This window comes from Ursus arctos, unplaced genomic scaffold, assembly GCF_023065955.2.
Source record: "Ursus arctos isolate Adak ecotype North America unplaced genomic scaffold, UrsArc2.0 scaffold_1, whole genome shotgun sequence".
Lineage (NCBI taxonomy): Eukaryota > Metazoa > Chordata > Mammalia > Carnivora > Ursidae > Ursus > Ursus arctos.
The window spans coordinates 80124005-80144733 of record NW_026622763.1 but is presented as its reverse complement, the minus strand read 5'-3'; the positions used below and the strand labels follow the sequence as shown (position 1 = coordinate 80144733).

Here is a 20729-nt window from a genome sequence, read left to right as displayed (position 1 = left end):
AGAGAATACAAAAATTAAAATGTATAAATTCAAAATATCCACATCTTAAAGAGAATATGTCTAATATTTTCCTTGAGTGAAAAAAGAGGGATGGACATATTTTGCTTTCCTTTCTTTGCAGTGAAAGTTGAAACAGTGATTTTGTGTGATTATAACACTCATCATTTCTCCCTCTAATTTGGATGGTTTTTAATAAAGCTCCATTGATTCCACTGAAAGGAATTCCTCCTGGCAAAAGCAGAACACACACACTGATTGCTAAATATGCAGCAATTATCATATTCAGCAGCACACTTTAATATCTTATTTATAGATGTATCTATCTGTAATTTGCTTTAATTAAGTTGCATTGATTTTAATGACAGGAGCGATCCTCAGACAAGGGGCTGGTGTCATACGCTCCTATGAGTCTTGGTCTATCAATCACTCTCTAAGATGTGGTCCTGCGCCTCCGTGACCTTCTTTAGGCTCCCGGCAAGCCAATCCCAAGGAAGTGAAATTTCAGGGTAAGTCTCAAAGTGTTGACACGCCAGAATTCATCCTACTGATCAGAGGAGGGGAAGAACTGAAAGGTAGCTTGGTGGAATGAAAGCGGCAACTGAATTTTAAAATGCCTCCCTCACGTAGAGTGTCCTCACCAGCCCCAACTCACTTTATTTCCACAGCCACTTTGTCTCAGGTGTGGCTAGCAACAGCATTTTGCCATCCCAGTAACTCAGCCTTTTCTGTTTTTTCTCTCTCTCTCTCTCTCTCTCCCTGCATTTCCAATAACACCAGACAGCTCTCAGAAGGATCTTGGGACCTGAGGTATTTTTGAATCCTTGATTATTTTTCACACCCCCTCCTGGTGAAAGTTCTGGGAAAACTGGAAACAAGAACTTACAACAGTTTGCCTTTCACAACACCCAGGCTCAAACGCGAAGGGACGCACTGGCTCAACACGACACAAAGAAACATGAAGATAGCAAGTATATTTTTACAGGCTCTAAAATATTATTCATCATGACCAGAAACGATTTCTCTTTCTTTTTTAATGGATGAAGAAGCAAGCACTGCTTCTATAAATCTTTGCACCTCAGAAGGTGCCAACATTAATTTTGTATAAATTATCCATGTTAGAATGCCAAGGCATGATCACAAAGGAAAACTCAGAAGACAGTTATGCCAGTGCATTCACAGATTCTGGTCACCATTTTTCACTCCCTGATTATTGCTACAAGTGTTGATTAATAGTGGTGCTCACGCTGCTAGAACGCATTTCCCCGGAGGCGAAGAAAACATTCAAGAAAAAAAAAAAACCAGAAAGAAGGAAAGATAATAATCAACCCATCCTTCCGCTTCTCCGTAATAACCCCGCGGAGGGCGTGCAAATCATGGCTCCTGATGATCTCTGTTAGCAGGTTCTGAGCCATTTCACGAAAAAGATCATCCATATGCATCAGATCACCGATTTGTCAATCAGTTTATAAGGCAATTAAATGCTCCCTGATCTCCCCTCCTTCCCCTTTTGGGAAAGTATAAAGTGATATAAGCAGCAGGGCTCCGAGAGCGGTGTGAGGACATCTCACACCCGGTCCCTCTCCTGCGTCTTTGTGCTCTGAATTCTGGGAGAAAGCTTCCATGACAATAATGTGCAAGACTGGAATTTACCAGGGCTGATTAGCTTAAGACTTATTTTTCTCTCATCAGTAATGCCATACCTCTTATCCACGGAGGGAAACTAATGAATTGGATTTAGAGAGCGAGAACATTTCTTAATAAATGCAATATGACAGGAGATATGAAAAACGCAGATGAGACGACCGCAGGGGAGGCTGGCATGACCAGGCGGTGCTACCTCAGACCCTGTGCAGACCTTAGCTGGACGAGCGACGGATCTTGAAGGCTATCAGTTCCTCTTTGTCCAGCTCAATAGGATCATTTCCTGCCTCATGTTTCTCTCTCTGGGTGGCTTTTCTCATCTTTTCTGTGATGTGTTTTTGTTCTTCTAACTCTTAATTGTCTCTAATGAGGAGCAGACAAGGGACGGCTACATTCGCAGTTCCCCTCTTGATTTAAGTGGAAAGACTAATTAGTATAAATTACGGCAAAAGAACTTGAGTCCCATAAGTTGGAAGAAGAAAAGCAAGGGAATTTACAGTATTATATCGTCTTGCACAGAATACACAATTTATGCAATCTTCCACATGGAATCAGGTTTGAGTTCATTTTGGCTTTTCCGCAAACTCTTTTACGCCAGTCATGGTCAACATCAATACTGAAATCTCTCCTTTGGATCATAACCCTTCTACTTTGACATCTCATCCTTCACCGGCCTCCATCCTGGCACTTTGCTAGTGATCCTGCATTCTATAATTTACGACTCTTATCCAGATGACTCTTGCCTCTGACTTATAGCCTTTCTTTCTTCCCGACTTCATCCAGCATGGTTCTCAGAGTGGCCAACCAGGAAGACATTTTTCTTTGCATTGTCTCTCAGTGGAAGTATGGGAAACATCTTGTTGGAGATTACGGAAGAAAGGAAGTCAACTCAGCTCCCATCCCTCTAGCCACCCACAGGGTGGGGACTTTTGGGGCCACCATGATTCCCTATCTTGACTCTAGCTCTTATTCTTTGGGAAACTGCCTTAAGGAGTTAAATGTTTCCTTTCATAAGGAGGAAAGAGAAGTTCAGAGATTAAAACAAAAACAAACAAAAAACCCCTTACCTAAATCTGGTGGAAGACTTTCAAACTTTGGGTCATATGATCTGGGTTCAAAGCTAATGATCTGATTGTCAGCAATCACGAAACTTTTCTGAGCCTAGGTTTCTCATCTGTAAAAATGGGTTCTTGTCTTCATTAAATTGCTTAGATGTAAAGAGTATGATAATGTCTTTCAAAATATATGGCAGTATATAAAGTACCATATATACATACATGAGATGTTACTATGAAGACAAACCTTTTGATGTGCAAAAAAAGACTCCACGAGAGCGCACTGATGCTTAGGTGATCACGATGCTGCTAAATGCTCACTCTAACATCTCACTTTATTTGGTCATCTCTAGCATGCCTGAATGCAGAGGCAAGCCAGGCACCTAGACTACAGAGCAAGTGGAGGAAACAAACCGGAAAGGCTCCTGCAGATGGTTAGCCTCATAGGCAAGCACGCCCTTCCATCTCGGACCAGCGCTTCCATCTGGAGCTCCTCGGAGGGGACGATGCTGTATGAAGACAGCAAATCTCTGTTTGCTCTGGGAAACAAACTGAGGGCTTCGGGGGAGGGGGGAGGGATTGGGTCAGGCCGGTGATGGGTATTAAGGAGGGCACGTATTGCATGGAGCACTGGGTGTTATACGCAAATAATGAATCATGGAACATTACATCAAAAACTATGGATATACTGTATGGTGACTAACATAACATAATAAAAAATTAATATATAAAAAAAATGAAGACAGCAAATCTCTGACGGTTCTAGCAACAGAGTCTCAATACTTAGCCATGGCACAAACCAGAGCATGCTCCATTCAGGAAGGAAGGAGACAAAGCAGAAAAGGGGGATATAAAAACAAGGAGAATGTAATAAACTGATAACATGTCTAAACCACTTTATAGCAAGCACAAAATCCTTATTTTTGCGACAACCCAACAGTCTACTGCAAAGTGGCATTCCACGTGAATGAGATCAATGCCTTTATGATGCTGGTATCTATGCCTCATCCCAAAGTCCTCAAATCCCGTTAACCCTCCTGTGGGTGGGTGTGAGTAGCAAAATACACATCTCAGGCATATTAGGATATCTTTTCTCCCAAACTCCACTAGCAACTTATGTGAGGCAGAGAACTCGGTTTAATATTTAACAAGTTGCAGCTGTAAGGTTAGATGCGTACAGCAATTTCTTTCCATATGCTCTCACATGCCATTCTCTTGCATCTTGCACTGGAAATGTGCATACCCTACGGACAACATTTCTTACTCTTCACGGCGCTGTTGGGTGGCACCTTCCTTGCCTGCTTATACCAAGTTGGCAGTTGGTAGAGTTTCTCTGTGATCTGGTATTATCTTTCATTCATGCTACCAGATGGATACCAGATGGGTAATTGTAGGCAGTGCCTCTGCCCCAAGTCCACACCAGAGCCCATGGGCACGGACCTGTCAGTGAGCTGACTCTAAAATGGCGCTTCAAAGAAATACTCCTTAAAACTGCATGCATCTGTTCCCTACGTTAATGACCCTCAAAGAAAAAAATAATAATAAGGAATGAAAGAAAGAAAAGAATCTTGTGGACAAGATTTCTTTAACAAATGTTACATCTGTAAGAAGAAGGGAAAATAACCATAGAGGGCTTGTGGATGTCAAACTCATCTCTAGCTAATGGTACCTCTAAAAAGCCACCAACTCAACTGGCCATGTCAGTAGAGAAAGTGAAGGATAATCAATATATTCCTTGTTGGTGCTATCTGCACAATATAGACTCTCAGTTCCAGAACGGCAGCTTCTACATGACATGTTCTGAGGTAAAAAATGAGAAGAAAAAAAAAAGAGAAATCTAAGAGCTTTGAAAGGCCTCAGTGATTCCTAGGGAAGAACACAGAGGAAAGAGAAAAAGAAATGCACAGAATGGGAAAGACCTCAAGTAAGAACTCATCGTTAATCTATTTCTCTTTAACTGATGCCTCGGTTGTCACTTATGGCAAATTACATTTAAAAAAATATCCCGACAGATCATCTGGTTGTTTCAAGTGTGGATTTCAGCAGTTCATTATGAAAGTTTATTTTCTAAATTAACTACAAATAAAGAGAAATCCTCCAACCACTCACTCACACAATGTTGTCAGTGATTTTTTTTTTCCCAACAGACATCAAAGCATATCTCCTATCCATGCCTGGCTCTCTTCATGCAGAAGTTATCATAAACAGGTTATGTGTTCCCTTAGGTTACTATGGAAACACTTTCTTTTCAGGTCATCCACTTACGAAGGTAACATTTGCATTAAAATATGTTGGAAGTTAATTTTTTTTTAACACTCAAGTGGGGTCATGCCACCATATCCAGATCTATTATTTTAAAATCCATGAACATACATTGATTTAATCTATAAAAAGTCTTGAATGAGGAGCTCACCTTATAGGTATAATTGCCTGCATGTCAGGTAGCTACTTGGACCATTGTAAAAGACACTAACCAAATTAACTTCCTTTGCAAAAGAAAATGTGACAATGACCCACTAGTTGGCATTCCTCATTATGTTAACGTGTTGAATATTTAAGTTTGTGTCATCTCTGACACAGAGAGAGGAGGCTGAGATGAGAACACAGGTGTCAACAAGGTGTGTACTTTGTCTTTAGAGATTACTAGATGACTGTGCCTCAGTTTACCCATTTGGGCCATCAAGATTTCAATTTGGCAAACACTTGTCTAAGGGCAGCAAAGCGCTCAGGCTGGGCACAGTGTAGACTTAAAACATGCAGAAACTCTCAACTAGGTTGTGTGATGGCACCAGGAGGATGTGATTAAGTTTTACTTCCTGGTACAGACAAGAGTGGTCGAGAAGCCCCGACAGAAAAAGAGTGATGTGGTTGGAGCAGCTGGGGAAGACTACACAAAGGAGATAATTGTGAGTGTAGATACACAAAATGTGGGCATACACTAACTCATGGCATAATCCTGGGGGCTAATGGGACTTCTATGTAACCCAACTTCTGGATCACCCGTGTAGACCACTCATTGCAGATCATAGCTGGCTGTTTATATGAGGAACTTGGTCCAAGTAAGAATCTCTGTGCACTGTGGACCATGAGGAATTTCTCCTCAAAAGCAACCAACCCATCTCTGACGGCATCATGCAGTCATCAGCAACTTGAGAAAGGTAGCGAGATGAACCCTACGCTCTATAGTAGAGGGAACCAGACTTCATATCCATGGAAACTTGTGTTACTCCGAAGATGCTTCGGGATGCGTCTTGATCCTCCTCCTTTTCCCGAGAGAGACAGGGTCAACAAGCATGTATCAAGTATCTCTTCTCCACAAGAACAGCATAAGGGACGCCGGAAGTGGAAGGAAGGAGGTACAGGTGGAGGCTGCAACACACTGTGATGAAGGCTTTGTCCTGCACCTGCCCTTCTGCACTGAAGCCGAGGCAGGATCTGATCTCCAGAAGGTTTTCTATGGCCGAAGAGAACGGAGTAGCCCTACCTTTAACTCCCCTGGTCAGTTATCACCACAGAGGAGACAGCTTGGTAGGCAGCAGCCAACCAAAACTGAAACACTAATGACTTGTTTTACCAGCATCCCCAAACTGTTGTCCAGCTATATAAAAAAAAATAAGAACTGGGCTCTTTTGTCCTTTACTGACTGCAGAATCAAAAGGCTTACTGTAGACAAAATGTTTTCCTATTTTTTTCCTGTCAGAGGCCAGATAGTCTCCTAGAGAAAGACGGTAGGATGTACTGACAGAATTTGTGCTAACCAATGCTCCTTGTCTCCCTGCAGTGTGTGTGTGTGAGTGTGTGTGTGTGTGTTTGTGTTTCCAAATAGATGGTTTAATTATCTGCTCCATTATCTTTGTTTCAAGCATATTTATCAATACGAAATGAATGCCATCCTGGGAACTGATTTGTTCAAGGTAACTTTCACTGTAGTTATACTTGCATGTCTGATGATGGTTCTACACGTGTGCTGTCTTATTTATAGCTACATGGCTCTCATTCGACTTCCCCACCATCTTGAAAGCCAAATAGAGTCTCAGTGGCCACCTGTGTCCCTGAATGGAATTTACCCGCAAAGGGATGTGAACATATGAGTACAAGAAACATTTAAAATTAGTTTTCAATCACTGCTCATTATTGATGAAGATTTGTCTCCCTCACTCCACACTACCCCCACATGCTATTTCTAAACAGTAGTGAATAAAGGCAGCAACGTAGCACTTTGGTGCTGCATACCTCAGGAATTTTAAACTAGACGAAACTACAATAATCATTGAAGAAAGATAAGGCAGTAAGCAGAAGTTCAGTGGTACTCTTTTAAGTTTAAAACTTTCCCATGTTGATCAATTGAGCATCCTGCATGATTTTCCTCACTAGAATTAAAAAGGCAGTAATACGGAATGTGGCATCTGTCAAGTTCGTTTCCTAGTTAAAAGTGGAACTGTGGCTGGCCAGTAAGTGCTGTAAGCAGGAGACGAGCAGCCTGACATCAAAGTTGAGCTTGCTATCAAACTGGAGAATCGTGCTTACGGTACGGAAGCCCAGGAGATCCTGGAGGCTTTCTGACTGGCATGTTTCTGGGAGCACACACTTACCGACATTTAAGGACAGGAGGCCATCAAAGTCAAGCACTTTTTATAGAACTCTACCTTGCAATATTGGAAAAAACTTTGCATCCGCTACCACTTCCAGCTTTGAGGTCAAGGCTGTGTCACCACCAGACAGAAGGGTAGCAGTCGAATGTGACAGACCAGCGATAGCCACCTAAAGCTGTAAAAGCACACACCCACACGCCTGCGACCAGCACCCAAGGGTAGCTAGGAGTACAGAGGGAGACAGAGACAGGAAGATGGGTTCCAGAGGAAAGGGGAGATTAGACCAAACTGTGAAACAGAACCTATGCTCAAGATTGTCCACGATAGGATGGCAAGCACTTAGGATCAAATTGAAATGGGTGACCGATCCAGGGCAGGGAATTCCAATAGGAACTCCATCTCTCAGGTTCTAGGCGAACCGGAGGTATCAGCCTCCATGGAAATCTGATCCTCGTGAGGGGGTGGAGCCCCAGACCCTGAGAGACAGGAGGTCATAAAAGTCAAAGTAGGACTGGCTTGATTCCAAGAAAACTTTTGAAAAAGGATCCCACAGATTTTCCTTCACTTTCTCAGGATGGGCACAGATCAGAAACCTATAGGAACCCCAGTAATCATATTTGCAGGGGTAAAGGGCCTGGAGGCAGGGAGTCAGCCCCGCCCTTTTTGAAATTCTCCTTAAGATGAAGTTGTTACCAAAATGGAGAGTGGGTATCAGTTTGATGGGAACAAGAACAAGCCTTCAGTAACGCTGGGACTCATGCGTACTGTTGTAAACCCCTAGTGAGACTGCATCACAACTACGATTCTGTGACTAGATTATCACCCACACTACAGACCTCAGACTAGGAATTAAGAAAGCCATGCAACCAATGTATCTATGTCTGTGGCAGGAACTTTACTTTTCATTTTAAATAATTATAACAATGCAGCTTGACGAGGCAGTAAGATTTTTATATATTCAGAGGTAACTGCATATACGTAGCCCTCCACATTACATTCTAATTATTTTACATCTTCAGTGTAAACGAGAAAACCCACAACTCGACCCTCTGAACTTCCGTGGCCCTTCCGGCTTCACCCGACTGAAGCCACGCTGACGGGCAACCAGGAAGCCGGCTCTCTCACTGCATTTCGCAGCCCGTCCTTGGAATGGCAAGGAAACCGATTTGGAAGTTTTACACCATGGCTCACTTTTGCAGGACCGTTTGAAGAAAAATTAGGAGTTAGTGGAGGAGGGAGAAAAAGCCATCATACTTCCCAGTCATACCACTAGATATGCAGTGTCTTACTGTGTGTGAATAAGCATAAACTGCAGCTAGGACCATGGCCTTTGTGATGCAGTAAAACCGTCCCGGAGCTTGCTATGATTCATCATGGAGAAAGTCCTTCTTTAAAGGGAGGTTAAGCGTTAAAATGCGTATTGAATTCTGGACTCAGCGACAATGTGAGTGCAGGCCATTTACCGCTGTTTTCCCAGATTCCACTGAAATGGTCGGCAGCACCCATCGTAGGTGAAACGTGTACCAAAACTAGGTATTGAGGGGTATCTGCTAGAAATGGTGCCACAGGCCAAGCTGACAGGGGGACATGGTGCCCGCTCACAACCAATCTTGCTGGGGAGCTGGTGGAGGAAGCTGCGACTCTTGCGCTTGAGGTGAGGCTGGAGGAGAGGGTATGGGGCTGATGAGGAGACTAGCATGGAGATTTTCGTGTCTTTGGAGTGGCAGCCCTTCCAAATGGTCCATCTGGAGAGCAGGGGGTTCTCCAGGTGGCCAAAGCAGGGGAAGCAAATCTAAGCACTCGAAAGTGTCCCCTCCCTATTGGATGCACAATAGCATGAGGAGGAAGGGCAGACACAGCCACAGGAAACTCAGGCTGGCGGCGCTGGACAAACCAAAATCAGGGCCCAGAGAGCTGACCCCTTGCCCATGATTTCGGAGAAACCATCTGAGAAACTAAGCAGAAGCAAAGTTCTCCACCAGGTATTGCACGGGATTTTGGTTCCCTTCCTGTCTTTTCAAGCTGCCAAACCTCTAAACACTAGGCGTGGCTTTGTATCAGCCAGGCCCATTGTGGGGGCGTGAGGGGACTTCTCCAAAGTTAGGTGTAAGGAGATGAGAACCAAGGAGACTTCCACCATCTTGTCTAAGGAACAACATCTATGCTTTCAAGAAAGGAAACAGAAAGAAATCAGCATGAAACTGAACAGAAAGGACTCAGTAAGAACCTGGCAAAATGAATGAAAAGAGAGCAACACCTAGAAGACTTCGGGTGACAATTCTGAATAGCATGAATAAAGAAAGAATCCCATAAGATCCAGATAGGGAAACCAAGTCACTTAAAAGAAGAAAAGTCAGGTTGGCCTCAGAGCTCTTCTTCCCTGATATTAAGAACCAAAAGACAATGGCATGTCTAGGAAAAACCCTTGGGAAGCAGGAATGTCATTCATTTAACAAATATTTATTATATACGTCAAAGCACCAGGCGTTGTTGTAAGTGTTGAGATTTATCCATAAAGGATACTATCAGATTTCAAGGATTTAGAAATATACTAACTCCATATCCTTCCCGAAGTGAAATTACTCAAAACGGTAAGCCTGTTAATAGATGAATCAAGATAAAGAACTCAGTGCTGGAGATGTTGTAGCAAAGAGGGGCTGGCATTAGACACAACATGTAATCCCTGGATGGTACAAAACATGCCACATAAGAAATAGGAAAAGAGAAGACATACGTTCTTCTTGAAAGACTGGATCTAAAACAGCACACGTTAAAAGTGTGAGGGAAAGTTGTGATGACATATAATCGTGTCACTTTGTTCCTTTTACACGGAAGGGACTCAACAGAGTTGATTTCATTTTTGATGTTGATAGAGAAAACAGGATAAAGAATGTTTTTATAAAGTCCGCAGGAGGGAAATTACTAAATAAAATAATCAAAGAAACTGTAGCACATGGGGAATAAAATAGGAAACAGAAAAAGGTGTACAAAACACAAAGTCTAAACCAAAATGACAGAAAGAGTAAGGATGACAGTTATGATAACAGATATAAATGAGCTAAACATTTCTCTGGAAGAAAAAGCCTCAGGATGAATCAAACATCACATTCCAACCTTCTCCGAGAGATAGACCTAAAAAAATGATGCGGAAAGCCTCAGAAACAAAATGCACAGGGGACTTTAACCTCATGTTCGTCTGTCTTTGACAGATCAAGGAAATGATAAATAAGCATATACAGTATTGGAAACAATAAAATTAATAAGATTATTTTACCAATGGTAGGACACATATTTCTCACACTTAAACACCTGAGATATGCATGGAGATGGCTCTTAATAGAAAAGCTCATGTTGGTGGTGTTTTCTATTTGTTCTTTTCCTGAAAAGCTATCATTAAATTTATAGTGTGTGTATAATGACTAGGCTGACTTGCATTTAAGGAAATAAAGTGACACACGTGTGTTATATACTAGAATGCAAGTACCACAAGGCAGAGGTTTTTGTCCATTTTGCTCTCTCCTACATCCTCAGCACCTTACCAGAGCCTGGAATATAACAGGCACTCAATAAACGTTTGTTCAGTAATGAACATTTTTAGAAAAATCATTAGTTTTAATTAATTAATTTAAAGCTTTAAATGACAAAGTTACATATATTATGTCAGCTTTCAATAAATGCCCCAAGTTGTAGAATTCACTATCCTTGACTACAAAATATTAAAGTTGTACATTGATAATAAAATTTTAGATGGAAAAGCCTAAATCCTTAAAAATTAAAATAATGACTACATAAAATCATTCTTGGTCAAAGAAGAAACAGAATCTTAAATTTCAAAATACATAGAAAAAAATAAGAAGAAGAACATTAAGATATTAACATTTCTGGAAGTACACCAAACTAAATTCAAAACCAAACTCACTGCCTAAAATTATATTGTCATTGAACATGATTAAAAAGTAACTGAACTAAATAAGCTAAATAATTCAAAAAGTTTGCTCTATTCCTTCTTAAAAGAAATAATAAGTTACGAGGTAAATGTAGGGGCGCCTGGGTGACTCAGTCGTTAAGTGTCTGCCTTCGGCTCAGGGCGTGATCCCAGAGTCCTGGGACTGAGCCCTGCATCGGGCTCCTCCACTGGGAGCCTGCTTCTTCCTCTCCCACTCCCCCTGCTTGTCTTCCCTCTCTCGCTGGCTGTCTCTCTCTCTGTCAAATAAATAAATAAAATCTTTAAAAAAAAAAAGAGGTAAAAATAAATATATTAGGACAGAGAAATAGAATTATTAAATGTTTTAAGTGGCAAAACCCATAAAATATATTAATTGGTTGAAAGTCTCAATGAAATAAATGATGTTATAGAAAAAGATAGCGAATTTCCAAAATTCAGTAAAAGAGGAAACATCTCCTTTCCCAAAGATCTCCATCTATAGGAAAAGTTGAAAAAGGTATCAAAGAATTACCCATAAAAGCATCAGGCTAGATGGTTTTATAGATGGCTTATTTTAAATCTTGACAAAGAGATAATTTCTAGACAATAGAAATTGATATAACATATAGTAACAGATGAAAGGCTACTCTAATCATTTTACAAAGGTTATGTAACTCTTCTATGTAAAACTGCTAAAGTTAGGGGGAAGAATCCTTAGATATCAATTTCCCTAACAAATAGAGGTACAAAATCTCAAATGAAATCCTTGCAATCCATGCCCAGCTTTATCTTCAAAGAAAAAACAGACAGCATGTGAGTGTAGATTCATTTTTTTCAGAATTGCAAGGGCCATTCAATATTAGAAACTCTATTAATATAAATCATCTCATTAATAGAAAAAGAAAAATCATATAACTATCTTGATAGATGTTTAAATGCCATTTGAAAAAACTAACAAAAATCTCTGGTTTGTTTACACAAAAAGTAAAGCTTCTTTTTCTCTGAAATATCATAAAGTTGAGACTACTGACAAAGTTAGAAAAAAATTCTGAATGCCATTTGACAGTAAAAGTTTAATAATCCTTCCACATCAAGAACATTTATAATTTAGAAGCAAAAAAGGCAAACATTGTAAAAGAAAAAAGGGGGAACTCATAAAAGAAGAAATATACATGACCAATAAACACATGAAGTGCTAAATCTCAGTTATAATTTAATGAAAACAAAATAATTGATATGAGCTATCAAAATGGTAAAAATTAAGAAAAATGAAAACACTCAGTTTTAATAGGTCTGGTATGAAACCTGTACAAAACAGACCATTAAGATTTGTTAAATGCATTAATAAATATGCTGCTGGGGAGAATATAAACTTATCAGCTTTTCTAGGGGCATGTTGGGTAATTTGTATCAGTTAAAATTTTTTTCAAAGCCCTATGTTAAATAATTAATATCTTATATTGATTGATGATAAAGAAATAATAACACAAGAATGCAAAGATTTATCTAGGTGATTATTTATCTATAATTATTACCTCATTACTTACAGGAAATGATGAAAATAACTTAAACGTCCAACAGTGAAAGCATGATTAATGAATTAGTGAGTTAAATGTTATATTCACATTTTTGCAGATTATCTACTGGCAGGAGAAACACTCACAATATAATAGAAAGTGAAAGATGTAGCTTAAGTAACAGTATATCCAGTAGGGTCCCAATTTAATTACTACATGTGATATGCATGTATGTGTGTGTGTCTGTATAAAATATGCCAAAGCATAAAGTGTTCATTTATTGCATGGTTGATGATAGATGATTTACATTTCTGCTTTAACACTTTCGCCAATTATGTAAATTACTACAGTGAGCATTTATTACATTTATAATAAAAAAGTTTAATGTAAAAGAAAAAAATCATAATTTCAGGAAAACAAGAAAGACTAGAGTATGGCAACGTATTCACCTGGTTTTCAAAATATTTTTGTCTATATAATTGTAACCCTGCTTCAGATGTTTATTTAATAGCTACATAAACCACTGACTGCTAAACTGAAATCAACTAAAATATGTGCAAATTGCATACCTATCTTCATCTATATACCAATATATATGTATATACTATATTGATATACGGATATAATCAAGAAATGGGATGGGATGTATTCAACATTATCTATTCAAAAAAATGATTGAGCCCCTAGTCTGAAACAAAAATCCCACGTGAAATCTTATAAGACTATGGACTCTGGGAAACCAGCTGAGGGCTTCAGAGGGGAGGGGGGTGGGGGAATGGGATAGGCCGGTGATGGGTATTAAGGAGGGCACGTATTGCATGGTGCACTGGGTGTTATACGCAAGTAATGGATCATGGAACTTTACATCAAAATCTAGGGATGTACTGTATGGTGACTAACATAATATAGTAAAAAATTATTATTAAAAAAAAAAAGAAATGGTAAACCACTCAGATATGGAACTAGACTACAGGTTTTCTATCTTTTAAAATCATAATGAGTAGGAATATAGTTTCCATTATGAGCTAGCAGATATGTGTATGTGTGCACAGATTGGATATAAAGCAAGAACTTCACCAACCAACACTCATCTTTACTACCTGCCATGGCCTCTGATATAGCCTACTCTCTTCAAAATCTTAAAAATGTCAATTGTGACTAATTGGTTTTATGATCATCTAATAAGTTGTAACACACAGTTTGAAAAACTACCCTCCAGGGCAGGTCTCACTCAGTAATTGGGGCAGATGTGATGCACGAATGCTCACATCCTCGAAACAAGAGGTTGGGCCTAAAGAGAAGAATCATCATGAAACCTAATAAAAGCCACTTTATATTTGCTTGGAAATTACAAAGGGCAATCGGAGTAGCTTACATGGAGGCGGAATGGGCAAAAGGGAAACCCAAACACACAGGGGAAACTTTGTGGAGATAAAAGCGAATCTACCATGTTCATTGCTTAGTCCTTCTTTCCTATGTGTTTGCTTATCAATTTTTTTTTCCTGTACAAGTATTTCTAAATATCTCATTACATTTGAAATTATGTTTCCTGTCTGCCTTTCCCACCAGACATGAACTCCTTATTCACTTTTGAATCCTCAGAGTCAAGTAAATTTCTGGCACAAAGACAGAAAGAAACTTGCCACCAAATTAAGGTCTATGGAATTAATTGATAAATGAATAAATGAAGAAGCCATATCCTTTGAAATTTTGTTCTTCAATCTTGGGGTCAGAGTCACAAAACATAAGTGAAAATGGGTTTATTCTTTTCCTTAATTAATTATAGGACATTAACAGCTTTTCTTTTTATTTTGGAGATAAGATCCTCAAGAAAGTTAGGAAAGTTGTAAGAGCTTCTCATTGGGACAGTACTCAGATTTCCGATAAATTAAATTAATGAATCAATTAAGTGGAAATATTGAATGTTTAAAACACAATTTCAGTTCTTCCCTATTGCTTGTCATCTTTTTAGTCCTCCACCATCATGTATTTAAGGACTAGATTTTTTTTTAAATCTTACATATACACATCTATATGTAGAGAAAGGAGCAGGTTATCCACTTTCTGAAAACGGGAAATTTAAAAAATAGTTCTAGAACCACACATAAACCACAAACTGCTAAAATCCCATAGCATTTTTTCCCCCCAGTCACCAATTTAAGTATTATGCTGAAAGATTTCTTCCGGCCATCATTCCCATTAATTGTGAGACCATGAATGCCTCCTCCGGAACGTGAGCCTCTGATTCCCTTATAACCACGTACACTGCGATGCTGCCTGACAATTTAAACCTGGAAAGTTACTGTGAAGGGAATGGCATGGAAAACAGGAAACCTGGTCCATACTAAATAGATGAAGAAAGGAAAAGTAGCTGATACACATAAAAAAATTATAATTAAAATAGAGCTGCTATTCAGAAACAATCTGGAACTCTGGCAATGAGTGATGTAGGGAAAACAAAACTGAAAAATGGAGATTTCTCCACATCATTTGGGGGTATCCATTATCATAGAGTGAGCCAGAAGGTTCATTAGAGGAAAGCCATCAGATCATGACAGGGAATGTCTTTCTCATACAACATTTCCTACTGTTTCTCTAAAGGAGATATTTGAAAACAATGTCTTTGGGTGTGCACCTCCCCCCATACACCCGTGCACACACACACCGACACACACACACACTGACACACACACACACACACACACACACACCAATCAGGTTTTCCTTCTTTGTTGTTACGCGTTGATGCAAATGTTGGGCTTGATGTACACTTAGTATAAATTGCTAAGTATTCAGTGAATGAATAAAGCAACAAAGGAAGAAATGATAGCAGAAAATCTATTTCCCTCACGTGTTGCTTTGGTTTTGCTGTCTAGGGAATGAAGCTATGTCTGAGTGAAAGATGACACAGAATGAGCTAAATCATTTGAAGAAAGCTTCATGGAGATAAAACCCAAGAACTCCATTACTTTACAAAATTCTTATCTTGAAGCTGGAAAAGAAACTATTTCTCAATTGTTTATAATAACAATGTTATACCAGTTCTTCTTAGATCATTTACTTGAATAAATGGAAAGTTTTCCTGTGCCTGGATGAAATCACTGGTATCAACTTTTGCACTTTCTCATAGACACTCTGAAAATCAGCACTGTGATTTCAAGCCTCAGAACGAAACACAAAGAAATGAATGAATTTCATAGGAGAACTGTAAAGTCACAGACTCTGATATGTGTTATTACAATTGTATTCAAAAGTGGTCATTCTTCTCGTGGAGAATGGCAATTTCAGTATTGCTGTAGTGATTAATATCATTTTAGGGTTTTTATTCAAGTGTTCTTCGTATTTCAGAGGAGAGGTTTCTGTGAGTTTTCTTTCTCCCATAACACCACACTCGTTACTGTTTAATAAGAACCACATGATATTAAGCTCCTGAATAACTCTGGGTCGAAATTTTTCTTAAACTGAAAGAACAAGATGGCCGCCACAGCCCCCTGATTGGCTAATTACCCCGGAAGCTGTGCGAGGGGAACATTCTGGGCTCCGGAATCTGAACACAAACATGGCTCATGTGGGGTGTTAATTGTCATCCAGGTTAAGTGATACATGTGTTATGAATGCCAGTTAAATGGAGTTCCATATCTTCCACTCCAAACATTTTCATTAAAAAAAATTTAGTACCCAAACTTAATTTCAGGATATTTGAGCTCCGCTAAAATAAAATGCATCCAACTGATTTTAAACAGCTTTGAGAACCGTTAAGGAAATCTGGAATTCATAGGAGTTTCGGCTATGGTTTTTCCTATATTACATAAAATGGTCATTTCTCCCATTGCAGTAGAAGAAAAGAATGTGATTATTGTAGAAGTTGGAATTTTGGGTTTTAACCATGATCCAACACAAACGGCTGTGGTTTGGGGGAACTTAACCTATTCTAAAATCGACATCCTGAGCTGGAATTAATTGTTCATTAGAAGCAGAAAGAGTTCTTTTTTTCACTCTAATGTAAGTAGAGCATAGGGTTATTTGACATATTATGGAAAAATAATGTGGTTTTGAACTTTCTTTTTCTGCTTCCTGGTATTCAGGGTTGAATTTAAGCCAGAGATAGGCTAACTTATTTGATTATAGCAACAAAGAATGATTTCATTTTGGCTTTTACAGAGAACTCATACTATTTACTGTTGGGTTAAAAAAATGTCAGAGTGCTAATTAAAGACGAGTTCCACAGAGGCAAAGTTTGTATGCCGCTTATAAACAAATACTCAGAGTTTCCCTTTCTTTCAAACATCTCATGTAAAAAAAAGTAAGCAGCTGCCACAGCAATGTTCCTTTCCTTCTGTTTCCTTCCACCAGGAGTTGTTAGCACAGGTTAGAATGTCAGCTTTGCTAATGATTGTGTGACTATGGTGCAGAGTCTTAAAACCTTACTTTTCTCATCTGTAAAATAGGACTAAAAATACCTACCTCATGGATTTGTTGTCTGGAATAATTTATATAAGGTACTCACACTTATCTGTTAGAGTCAGTATTGAGTAAGTGATGCCATTTTTGTTATTAATCGAGCTGTAGCCTAATTCATTGAGTAAATAATTTGCATATATTCCCTTTGTATTCCCCTCTGCCTCCTATTTTAAGTCATTAACTATAGACCCTGGTATTTCTTTGCTTCAGGGTTTTTGAAGAGCTGAAAGCAGAAGCCTCTTTCTTCTGGTCTTTGGTCTTTGATTTTAGCATAAGCTCATTAAAGAGATTAGGTGTGCCCCCAGGGTCAGGGATGAAAGGAGTGCACTTTTGAAGAAAAAGTTTCTGTGTGGGAGAGAGGGAAATAGTTATTGACCTTTTGACCAATGGACTTTGCCAAAAGTGTCTTACAAGGAGGCCCAAAAGTCACCACCTGAAGGGACCGTGGGTACCTCAGTGGTAACCAGAGTGTGCATGACCGGAAGGTCTCCTTCCCAAATGCTCTGTGTGTCGTATAATGTCCCAGGACTCCGGAATAACAGAAGAGGTTAAGCTCCAGTAATGACTGAGATAGAATGGTTGTTTGGCTAATGGAACGGAAGATTTCTAAACACCTCAGTATGTGCACCATTTAGAAAACCCTCACATTTGTTGAACACTTACTACATGCCAGACACTATTCTAAGTGCTTTACATGGAATAATTATTTAATTGCCACAATATTTATATGAGATCTGTGAGAATGATTATCCTAGTTTTAAAAAAGACTGAGAGGTTAAATAAATAGCCCAAATGTACTCAGTTAGTAAGTTATCTAGCCTGGACGTGAACATAGGCAATCTGATTTCAGGGTCGGTGCTCTCACACATTACGCTAAAATGCTTCTCATACGGGCTATCTTAGTCGGTGTATAATTCAGGACATCCGTGGGTTTAGGAAGACTGGATGGGAAGACAGGCATAGTTTAGAGTAGCTGTCTTCAGGGCAGAATTTCAGTCAGGACGGGCTCCATGTTAGTTGTAACAACTGGCCTTGGGCCACAGCCACAGAGGGCAGACTATGAAACAAAAGGCTTCCTTTGGGCGAGGTGAGGGCCGGTTCTTAGAAGAAAACAGTGCCACTCTCAGGATCAGTTCAATGCCCACAGGGAGCCAGTCACACTGGGAAATCTGGGGACTTGGCTCCATACATAAAAGTGCTGAAGAAACTTCAGGCTGTGGAATGACACCAAGGCATCAGCCATGGACCCTTGCCCCTCTAGGTTGTGAAGAGACAGTTCCCCGTGGTAGAGACCATTAACCCTTCTCTGGCTCCTTCCTCCCACACTTGCCTTACAGTGCCTAATTTTGCACTTCATTAGGGTGAATCAAATATCTTCCTTAAAAGGAGAAGTCTCTTAAGGAATGTTAAGAGCCTTTATGGGTTAGATTATTTGCACCCCACTGTCCCCAGAAGTATAGCTGAGATGAACTGTTAGAGAGAAAGGGAACTTTGAGGGAGGAGGGGACAGGGCAGAGAGAGAACTTTGGATTCTTGAACACTCTTGGAGAAAAGGTGGGTCTAAGTGGGGTGCCATGATGGGGAGGTAGGGGTGATTAAAGGTCAGTTAACCTGGGGAGACCCTCCTAAAGACTGGCAGATCAGAAGGGGCTAGAGAACATCTCAAAGGTATATCCAGAAAAGAGGGAAGAAAGGAATTTTCTTCTCTTCCTCCTGGCACAGATGGCCCCTTGCTCCTAGGCTCCTTGGTTATTATCTCTGATTAGCACCAGGTTATTGGATTTTCATGGGCTTCTGCAGACTGGTTTGGGACCCTAACAACCAATCATTTTTTCCCCCATGGGAAAACTATTCTCAGTGCCAAATTGTCAATTTCTAAATGGTTTCTGAAACACAGTTTATTTCTATGTTGGGGATTGCCTATAAACATGTTGCCGTCTTTCAAAATGATTTACACTATATTTCAAAGCTAGAAATTCATGCATATGATCCCCCATATAGCTAATATGTCAACACGTTCCCATGAAAGCCGCATCAAAATATAAAGGACTAAAACTATCAACCAAATGAACATACAAATCTTCAATTTATTTTGTCCTTTTTTCCTCAAATTTTCACTACTTCCTGAAATCAAAATGAGCAAGTCCCAACTTTTCAGCTGGTATTTGATGTTTCACCAACATCAAGTTCATCAAACCTCATGCCCTTCCTATATCTCCCTAGTTCATAAACACAATGTGTGTTCTTCTCCGTTTTTCTCTGTCTTGGCACCTCTTCCACTCCTCAGTTCAGTTGTTTTAGGAAATCAGGGAAAACACTAATCTGCTGATGGAGGGACACACTGGGAAGGAACTGTTCACGGAGCTAACGAGCGCTCATCGATTGAGAAGGGGTTGGTTGTCCTATGGTAGAAGCTACATTACCAGAGTTACATTTGATGACTCAAATTCCTTATTTCATTCCATCTTTTGAAGACTTTTTGAATATATCCTTTCTTTAAAAATTATGATATAATTAACATAATAACATTGTATTAGTTTTAGGTATATGACATAATGACTTGACATATGTATATAGAATATATTCTTATCACAAAACAACAATCCGTGAGGCTATACATAGAGCAATTCTACCCAAGGAAACACTTTTAGTCCTTTCAAAGAATTCTGTTGCCTCCCTCTGGGGCAAATACCTAGGTCTGGGGTGAATCAAAATGTCACTTGCCTATCTAAATAAGTAGCTAGAGGTCTGGTAATTTCTCATGAATAACTCAGTAAAGTCATCTGGGTTCCTGGGATAGCTTGAAGATCCGGGACCAGTAGACAAAAATAAGTCTTCTTTTTCCTTTTACCAATAATGGCAGCAAATTTAAGATTGGTAATAGGTCTGCTCTTTCTAATGATAAGGAGGAAAATACATGAAGGGAAAGGTCTTTTCTTTTTCTTTCCTTAAAAACCTAAGATGAAGAGAGTACATCTTGTCATTCAAGCCAGAAGTTATAGTAGACAACTCTGAGTCGTGCTGGACATCCATTTACCCTTCTTCTGTTAATCAGCACCTTGGTCTTCCTCTGGGGACTACTGCTTCGTCTGGACTCATTCATGGGATTTGTGTAGGCCTGATCCTACTTTCTGGTTCCAGGGTGACCTCGTGACCTAGTTCTGGCCAGTAAGAGTACTGTTATCTTTTTGGCCAAAGGAGTTCAGAAGTGGGCATGTGACGCAGGCTGAGTCAAGAAGCCATGCAGCATTGCATCGAAAATCAGTTCTAAGACTTCCCGGATGTACTGGGGGTTGAGACAATCTCCTTTTATAAAGGTGCTGGGTTGGAGCTGCTACTGGTTGTCTCACTACCATATGAAGGAACTCCCCGAGGACGGTGCCTACAAAGAGAATAACGATGGAGCTGGATCCAGCTTTGCCTGAAGTCAGATACACCTATGGATTTTAAAGTTATACAGGCCAACACGATTTCCCTTTTTGCTTAGGCCAGTTTGAGTTAGATTTGTGTTCTTTGTGACATAAAAGCCACTGACTAA

At 39.7% G+C, this 20729-nt stretch overlaps 1 protein-coding gene across 7 annotated transcripts in view; it reads right to left on the bottom strand.

The window, feature by feature from the left end:
* Positions 1 to 20729, bottom strand: part of PARD3B (par-3 family cell polarity regulator beta) — a 980939-nt gene that overhangs the window by 75627 nt on the left and 884583 nt on the right. The gene's annotated exons all lie outside the window — the stretch shown is intronic.